The sequence below is a fragment of the Aphelocoma coerulescens genome, chromosome 5 (genome assembly GCF_041296385.1).
Source record: "Aphelocoma coerulescens isolate FSJ_1873_10779 chromosome 5, UR_Acoe_1.0, whole genome shotgun sequence".
NCBI lineage: Eukaryota > Metazoa > Chordata > Aves > Passeriformes > Corvidae > Aphelocoma > Aphelocoma coerulescens.
In genome coordinates, this window is record NC_091019.1 from 45,347,544 (window position 1) to 45,357,060 (window position 9,517).

The window sequence follows — 9,517 nt, forward strand, 5'->3', positions numbered from 1 at the left end:
AACCTGCTGAATAAGCACAAGGAGATACTGGCTAGTTTAGCAGGACAGGAAAAGGGACTCCAGATCCTTTCACCTCCATGTCACCAGGTCCAGCCTGGTGCAAAATAATTGCAAAAATGCCATTTGACACCTTTTTGGCACGCTGAACAAAATGAACTGGGCAAGGGAACGATGGAAAAATCTCAGCCCAAGTCCCACTGGGACAAGTATCAACACTACAAATGGCACTGCTTTCCAGGTCAGAAAAGAGGCCATTGCATTCCTCACGCACATTACTTCCAGGAGGGCAGGAGGAATAATGTCAAGACCATGTTAAAGAAACTTGCCCTCTCCTGCATGTACTTTTTAGACTCCAAAATTAACTGAATACCTACTGTCATAAGAAATACCCACTTCAAAGTGCAGAGGTGAGAAAGTGGATATCAGTCAGACAAGGTACTGTTATTTGCAGGCAGTTTCCCAAAACTAGCTGCTTTAGGAGTGTGCTTCAGGAAAGAAATGGGAATTACTGCTAGTAACAATCTGTTATAACTCCATGTTACTAAAATACATCTGCACCCTGCACTGTATCCATCCCTGGTTTGTTTGCTGCAGGAAGCATAGCTCATTTGGAATGAAATTCAGTAGAATGAGTGGCTGATTCTCAAAATTACAGTATCTTAGACGCCCTTGAGTCTTTGCTATAACACTTGGGCACTACCTTGTCCTTAGCCTTTTTTTTTTAATGATACCCTGATGCCCCTTCAGATGTTCTTGTAAATGCTGCAGTCAGCATGGATCTTACTGCCGTTGCACATGTACCTCATATGAACAAGTCTGGATTTTTTAAGCAACTGTGTTTAGCATATCATAGAATTGTAGAAAGTTAAGTGCTGCAAAATTATGGAACTAAAACTGAGGGCCTGAATGTGCAGCAAAGCTACCCTGAACTTTATCTCTTGTGATAAAGAGATAAACCACTTTCTGACATTCACAAGGAAGGTTAACAGAGAGACAATTCAGCTGATCTTTGTCCATGGTTCCTAATGGGATGCATATCTGATAAATTATGTGTTACGTGGAATAGATAGCCGTGGTTTTTCTATATGGTGCAAGACTTACAAAGTTTCTTGGTACTGCAGAAGTCCAAAGACAAGCAATTAGGACTCACTATTTTCTTGTATCTGTAATGGTTTGAATCTTGGATGAAATGGGTTTATTCCTTGTAACTCCCTGTCTTGGCTGACAGGATGAGAAAATTCACAGGTTAAAGTTTTGAAGCTCAGGCACAGCAGCGTAACCAAAGTGCTGTGTAACCACTGACAGGATGAGCAGAAGGAAGGCCCCATTCCTTGAGAGGAGAATAGGAGCACATAGATGGCCACAGCTTCTCCACAGCCACATTCATGTGTAGACGTACAACCCTGGCCCAAGCCCAAACTACAGTTAGACCTTTTTACTGGATGAAGAATTGAAGCATGGAGGAAGGGACACCCAGATTCAAAAGCTATTTATACACCTAATTATGCAGATAGATGCCAGCTAGTATTTTCAGAAAACACTGTTCAGCAGCTAAGAGATCGGTAAAAATCTGCCCTAAATCAGCCTACGGACAAGATGAAAATCACAGAGGTCAAAGACAGAGAGGTCACCATAGGAATAGCAAGCTGCTGAGTGTCAGCTGCTCTGCAGGAAGCACCTTGGTGCGTACTCCACTCCTTTGGTAAAGGTGAAGTAGTGTGAGGCAACTTGTCTATCAACAGAAAGGAATGAACTGTCTCAAGTTTAGTGTGGCACAAAGGTGTGTAAATGGATATGGCGCTGCTAGTCTCTCAGTACACAGACGACTTACAAGGCAGAGCATTACAGTTCCTAGAAAGAAATCCAACAAACTCAGAAAATAAAGCATTCTGACCTACTTTCACCTCCACTAACCTAGTCCTTCCTTAAAAGCTTAAGTAGATACATTCACTTGTTGCTAGGCTCTCAGCAGCAGGATTTGAAGTCCAGGGATTCCAGTTACGCTTAGCAAAGGAGCATGTAGTGGTGCCCGCAATACAGACATTGTCTCTCACCCCCACTCTCACAAATAGGAGGACTGGTAGCTTGAATGCTTTTGCAGCTCTCAGTTGAGCTCAGCTTTTGTGAAAGTCTATAAGCAGAGAGATGGGTCTCCGAGCACCCAGAACAAAGCCCACTAAACCTTCACGGGTCACAGCAAGGCCTTTCAGAGCTGGGGTCACTACTGAACTTTGCCTAAATCAGCCTGACCAGCTTATCATAAATGAGGATGATAACATGGTAGTGTTTGCCTTACCAGGGACAGGGATATGCAATGGGTGAAGGTGAGGCTAAAAAACCAGATATACTTGACCTTTCTTCTTGGGTCCTCTGAGGACTTGCAACTCACACCCTGTCTGAGAGCACTGGTGACCTGGTCTCAGAGATGGAAAGACGAGATGCACAGGATTTTAACAACAAAGTGTGTTTGTAGTTCCACTAGAGCTGAATCCAGGAAATTTCATTGTTCACAGCATGGGCCATGACCGCAGCAGCCTGCTTTGGAGGCAGTGACCTCTGCCAAATGGTGACAGAACTCAGCTCCTACATTCAGCTTAATCCCGACCTGCAGCTCCACCTTTTAGCCCCTGGCTTCCCAAATCGCTTTGACAAGACACTGAACTCCTGACCTACAGAATCCTCTTTTAGTCCAGTCCTTATCCCCCCCGCCCCCCGTCTCTATCATTTCATCACCCTGAGCTCTGCCAAAGCCTCTCACTCTGGATCTGTAACACCTTTCTTACTCCAACACTGAATATACTAGCAATGGCATTCTCACCAGTAAACTCTTCTGCCTGACCGTTTCCAACACCCCTTGACCCTTACAGTACCGGCTTTTTTAGCCACATTGATGGGTTAAACTACACCCCTCCCAATTTGAACTGCCTCTGCTACTACAATTCAGGGCTCACCCTTCCTCCTGCTGTGTTGATGCACCTCCCTCTTAAGAGGCTCTCAGCATACTTTATTCTTAATGGCTACAGCCTGCAAAGATGCTGAAACAGGAAGCCAAATGAATGCTGTGCAACCTTGGGAATGCAAATTCCATGTGTTTGTGAAGTCAAAGCAAGCCATTTCCTTCCCCAGTCCCTCCTCCCTTCACAGGCGTGCAAGCCGCAGCTAATAGGAAAACACACAGGCGCACACAAAGCTTTGTCCATGCTAATTGCCAGGAGCTGAGCCTCAGTCATCCTGTTGACTAATTTGTCAGCCGCTGCTGACTCAGCAATCTTGGAGGGCAGTTTCTCTCAAGCGCTTAAGTGCATTGAGAAGTAAATGGCTCTTATTGTTCTTTCCTTCCCTTCACTCTGGTGTCTGTATTTGTGGACAATTCTTGCCCCGGGCTTGACCTTGGCTGCAGCAGCGACTGGAAGGCTGGGATTGCCATGGCTAGTGGGCCTCTCATTAAACCCTAATGGAAAGAACAGGCTCGGTAGTGGTAGGAGAAAGAGGGGGGAATGTGTGACCTCATCTGGAAATAGCATATACTCCAGCAGGGTAGGACAGAGAGGAGAGAGCTGACCTGAATTATGTGCACTGCATGAGTTAAAAACAAGTGAGATCAACAAACTGGGCTGTCTGGAACAAGCATCCCTAGACCAGCCTGAAATATGCAGGACTTTCTCACTGAGTGCTGCCTCTGCCCTTTGCTTGAACAGCAGATCTGGGGATGAGCCCAGGCAAAAGTCCTCAAGCCAAAGGGAGAAACTGCTTCTGGTGGACTGCAGATGACACGGGAAGAGGCAGAGGTATCCTTGGGCCGATGCTGCAGGCAGGACAGACACCTGCAACCACTCCATGCAGCAGCATGCAGTTCTGAGCAGCCGTGCATGAGGGCCATCCCATATCCTGGCTGTGTAACGGCTTGTTCGCAGAAAAGGTTATTTGAAAATGAGAGACAAAGTAGAGGAGGAGACAGAAAACAAAGTCCTACAGAATTCCCTTTACCCCAGACTGTTCATGGAGATCAGTGCCCCGAAGTGCACAGGTGGGACAGCCCATATTGCACAGGCACATCTACCCCAATGCACAGTGGCCAAAAACATGTATTTGTCCCACAGCTGCATGAGCCCATGCACACTTTTGAAGAGCACATATCTATGTGGGGGGAGAAACGCTGCCACACGTTAAACAGGTATCTCATATGCACACATTTATTTGTACATGAGGCTTCTGTTTGTGCATATCCCTGGTGTATCCCTGTCCTGAGCATACCCAGTAGCCCAGCTCTGCCCACAGGCCTGACTCAGTCCATCCCTGACCAAGTAGCTCTGTCAGTACTGTGAAACTTTGACTTAGGTGATAGCAGCAGAGTCAAATCCTTTCTTGGAGAGCAACAAGCAGAGTGCATTTCTGCAGTCACTGTGGAGGGAGTGCTGTGAATGCATAATACTTGTTGGCAGAGCAGTACAGACCGGGATTCTGTTGAAGTTTCATCTGCAGATGATTAAATAATTCATCATCAATAATATTGAGAACTTTGGCAATATTTTCACTGAATAAATATTCACAAATACATTTCCATTATTTAGCTAGCTTTGGCTCTGTCACATTCCATTTAATATGCAGCTCTACCCGACTTTGTTTCCAGGTAGGAAAATAGGCTGGAGCTTGTAAGATGTGTGGATCCCAGTAAGTTTTAGCCAGTTTTGCAATCAGCAGGTGGCATTTATCTAATTGTCTCTTTGTGAGAAAGGGCTTTGCTATGCAATGTTTTCCTAAGCAACCTGGGTATCCCAAAAGTGTTTATTAAGAGACCTAGGCATTTATAGTATGTACAACTTCTGTCTGCATTTTCTTTAAATTATTTTTTTTTTGTAACGTCTCAGAAATAGCAGGTTTGCTGTTTTTCACTTTGACCTATATGCCCTGTTTATTGTATTTTGAAGAAAGTACTCTTCTTTTGGAGAGTATGCTGCATGTTAGTAACATCAGTAGGTCCTCTGAAGATAACAGTCATGTTTTTTTCTGGGTCACTGTTTTGAGAAAGCCTTAGAAAACAAACCTTCTATCTTTCTCCAGCTGCCAAACCAGATATGAAACAAAATTTTGCAGGCTAGTCCTGTGGGTTTTTTTCCTAAACATCCTCAGTATAGCCTGCTCTGTTCCTGACTTGCAGGAGTCTGGATCATTGTTAGGCTGTTAAAGAATTTGCTTTTATTCCAGGCTTTCTGAAGTTTACTTTTCCCATTTCTTTCCATCCATCTCAGTTTAGTTACAAATCTCTCTCCTCCTGGGAATTTCTCTGCTCTGCTAGTGAGTCTGCGTCCTTTTATATGGCTCATAAAGAGCTCATGGACTCCTGGGAGGTTCAGAAGACTATAATGAATAACTCAAAAAAATAATCATTCCACCACGTAGAAATGCTGAGAGGCTCTAATTTCTATTGAGGACATATCATACAAATGTGGCCCTTCTAAGCCAAACCTATTTTAAAATAGAATATTCCAACAGTCACTGGAAGACTTTTCAGAGACAAAAAACTTCTCACTGTCCAGACATCACCTTTATTAAATGCCTCACCTAATTCATTGGGATCTCTCCATACTAGGCAAAATACCAAACACTAAAATATATCAGGTAGAGAGAAAGATGAGAGTGATGAAGTTGGGACCTGAATTGTCACAGAAAATTACTTCATAATGTTAAATTTGACTCATGGCCACAATCCCATAAAAGTGGGTATTTATCACAGGAAGAGACAGATCCCTAATCTTGGCTGTATTCTATGTATGTATTAAGTTCAAGGACAGAGGTGGTCTTAAACCACCCTTAGTGTCACCACTCATAATGTGTTGCATTCTCTGATGTAAATTAGAGCAGGCAAAAGAGTCTTACTAAAGGGGTTTGATTTTTTCTAGATGTTGCAAAACAGTCACAGGCACAAAGTCAAGACCCTTTACTGTTGATGGGTTCACAAAGCCTGGCAGTAAGATGTGCCACAGTACTTCTCTCTGTCTGGAGGAGTGAGACCCTCCAGCAGTCAGACCTACACTAGACCCCCATCTATTCACCAGCACCACATTGCAACCTGCACCTCTTGATCAGCTTCACAGTGTGAAAGCAATAAGCTCTTTGGACTGCTTTGTAAATCAAGAGTTAGAGCAGACTAGGCCTGTACTATTTTTTATTCCTACTGCAAAATGTTTTCCAAATAAATGTTAGCTTTTCTTTCCTTGCCTGAGAATGAGGATGTTTCTCCAATGTATGAAGAACTCATGGAAAAGGAAAATCCTGCCTTTTTTATTTTAATGGGGGTACTTTCATTTTATCTATGAAAGAAAATAGTTTCTTCACCCATCAGCTTCTCAAGTGAAAATAATGATTGTTATTAAAAAAATGTGAAGCCCAATAGAAAGAGATGAAAACATTATCCTGAAATGCTATAGTGTTTCCCCTTTTCCCTTTCTTTTTCTTCCTTTTTCTTCACTTTTCCTCTGCCTCCTCGTCCAACACTTTCTACCTTCTCTGTAGTAGGAATCAATGATTTTAGTAACACAAATTTTAGCACCAAAGACATTTGTAAAAGCTGGGTAGTTTGGAGCCAGGGCTCTATACCTCGCACCGTGCTTCTATTCTAGTTACTGCTGACATATCCTTCAATCTCAGCATGGGATTAAGTACACAGGTTATCAGACAATTCTATCCTCTCAGTATAAAACTGCATCACTGGGTTCCCACCCTTTTTCTTCCATTTCAGTGAGCTGCAGCTTTTCCCTCCTTCTATTTCTATTTGTGATACCTTATGCCAAGAGCATTAAGTATATTGCTCCCTTCCCATCCGCATCCTCCCAGCCCCCAACCCCCACCCTTGAGGAATGAGGTTGCTGAATTGTATTCATAGGTCCCATTCTACTGTGACTGTATAAAATTAAAGGTTTACAAAATCCAGTTCTGCTGCTGTTGCCATGGTGTCTAGGAAAGTCTTGAGAAGCACAGGCAATAGCAAACCAGGCCTAGTTTTGCATAAGGGACTTCTCTGAAGGAGGGAAGAGGAGCTAGTGCAACTCCTGTGGATTTAGGAGACAAGTAAACAGCTTCTCATGAAAGGAAACAAGCAATTTCCCTGGAAATTGCAAGGGCACTTGTCTCCTTTTCAGTACCTTGGCTTAACGGGGAATCCCTCAGTCTCTCCTGCCACATTCCAGTGGGGCTTAAATGAATTACAAAAGAGCAACAGGGTACTTCTCCTTTGGGTGATCATGCTTATGGTAGTGCAATGCTGAGGAAGGCTGAAGGGACCGCAGGGAGCTCCTATGTGTCTCTAATTTTGGGTGACAGTACTGAAACAGGACAGCCAGGCTACACCACCAACCACCAGCATTTTGGAGGGACTTGTCTAGCAACATTAACAACATTAAAACATGAGTCACATTGGTCCTTAAAGCCTCCTCCCCCATCAGTTTTCTCTGAGGGATGGCTTTTTTCTCCTGATTTTATCTTCCCCTCTTGCTACCCTCCTGTGTTCCCATCTGGCCTGATCTCTGTGGGAGCTTGAACAGCTCTCTCTGCCTCCAGTGTGACATCTGGGGTTGGCAACACCAGCCTCCATCCCACAGGGATAGGCTTGTGGGGGTGATGTTTGGTGAATTCATGTCTACAAGCACTTTGAGGTCCTCTTACCACCTCACTATAGAAGATGACTATTTTGATTGCTGCTGTCCCTCCCACAGGCTACTTCTTGGACTTGGATCAGTGTGATGCCCTGCCTAAAGCTCTCGTGCCCTTTATACAGGGACATGGCAGTTCCTGAGCAGAGCCTCCTTCACACAGGTTATTTCTGTATCAGAGGTGCTGCACACCAGGCTGCCTAAATCCGGGGCAATCCAGGAAGAGGTGATTCCTCCTCTGCCTTCCCTGCTCACAGCGCATTGTCACCTACTCTGTGAACCAGGCCAGATGCTATGCTGCAGCTTTGCTTTTACTTGGGGAATTACATGCTAAGATGGTTCCTCCTTCCCATCCCCCATATCTCCAGTCACAAAAACAAGCAAATGCTTGTGAGCTAATCCTGTGCAGAGACTTTATTAAATAAACACAACTGGTTCTGGTGACTTGTTTGTTTGGGGTTGCTTTTTTTTTTGTTTTGCATTTGCTATCTTTGGAAAGCTAATCCTCTGGAGTCCACCCAGCGATTTCAGTCACCTCCAAATAACACTTACTAATAATCTTAATAAATCCATCTCCTAAGCGGCACTCACTACTGCCTGGCACTGAATTACACAGAACACCTCAGAAGCTCTGCTTCAGATGACACCTTTGTTTATCTGGATCATAAGTGAAATAGAGCACTTGCTCCATACATTCTCAAATCTCCTCGAGTGGCTCTTTCGGGCAGTGTGACTGCCAGTGAAGAGGAAGACGGTCAGGAGGATGTGACTAGCAGGCTTCCTCTTTTCCTCCGCCCTGCTCCAAGCCAGCTCCTGAGCACTTCTCACAAGCCTGCTTATATCCGGCTTAAGAGAGACATAATAAATATACGTGTAGCCATAAACAGAGAAACTGTTTGATTTCTATGGAAAAATGAAAGCTCATCATCAAAATAATGGTCCTGATCAAAGCAGGGAAACCTGGGGACATACTCTTCGCACTTTTGGTGGCTGGTCTAACTACTCATGGCAAGAGATGGGGCGTCAGGACATTGACATTCTATTCTCATCTATTTACTTGGCTTTGTGAAATTGGGACAAGTAATAAAAGCAGAGATCCATCAGGCACCAAGACTAGATCATAAGCACTGCATGTGTCTCAGTTCAAACTGCAAACCTAACTCTTCCTAGGTTCCATAGCCTAATTTAGGGTCCCTGAAAACTAAGCCATGCTCCTGTTTTTAACATTGTCTTTCCCCTAGTACTTGCAGACCTTCATGCCTTCTCTGCTGATCTCATGGTGAACATGCTTCCTCCACTTCACTCCTGAAGAACTTCAAACTGGCACGCAAGTTCACACAAAGACTTTTTCAGTAAGGCTCCATTTCCTTCAAAACAACTCTATAAGAAGCACTGCTCTGCTTAAGTATTATTAACTCCTGGTAGTAGTGATGGGAAAATTAAAGATCCATGTGAAATGACTAGCTTATAGCAGTGGCAAATCAGGTACTAAGGTAGAAAGAGGACTGGAGATTTCTTGCATTTAGATCCTCAGTCTACACAGCCAGACCCTTTTGAAGATCTTAGTTTAATGATTTAATCACAGCTTATTATATGCTCTGAAATATCTGGATGACAGACATTATGCATATTACCACTTTAACTTGTCTGTATGTCTCCTTTAGAGTGGCTGACACTACAGGCAGCTTCCTTATTATACCACCGGTGAAATCCAACGCTTGCTATAGTCTGGCTCGACTTCTTCTGACTGGTTTTCAGTATTCTGTGTTTCACAGAGAGAAGAAAGCTCTTGGGAAAGATGCCAGGGTCTTGGCTTTGATTACACTTATTGAGAAGTGAGGCAGTTCCAAACCTCCACCAGCAGAAAG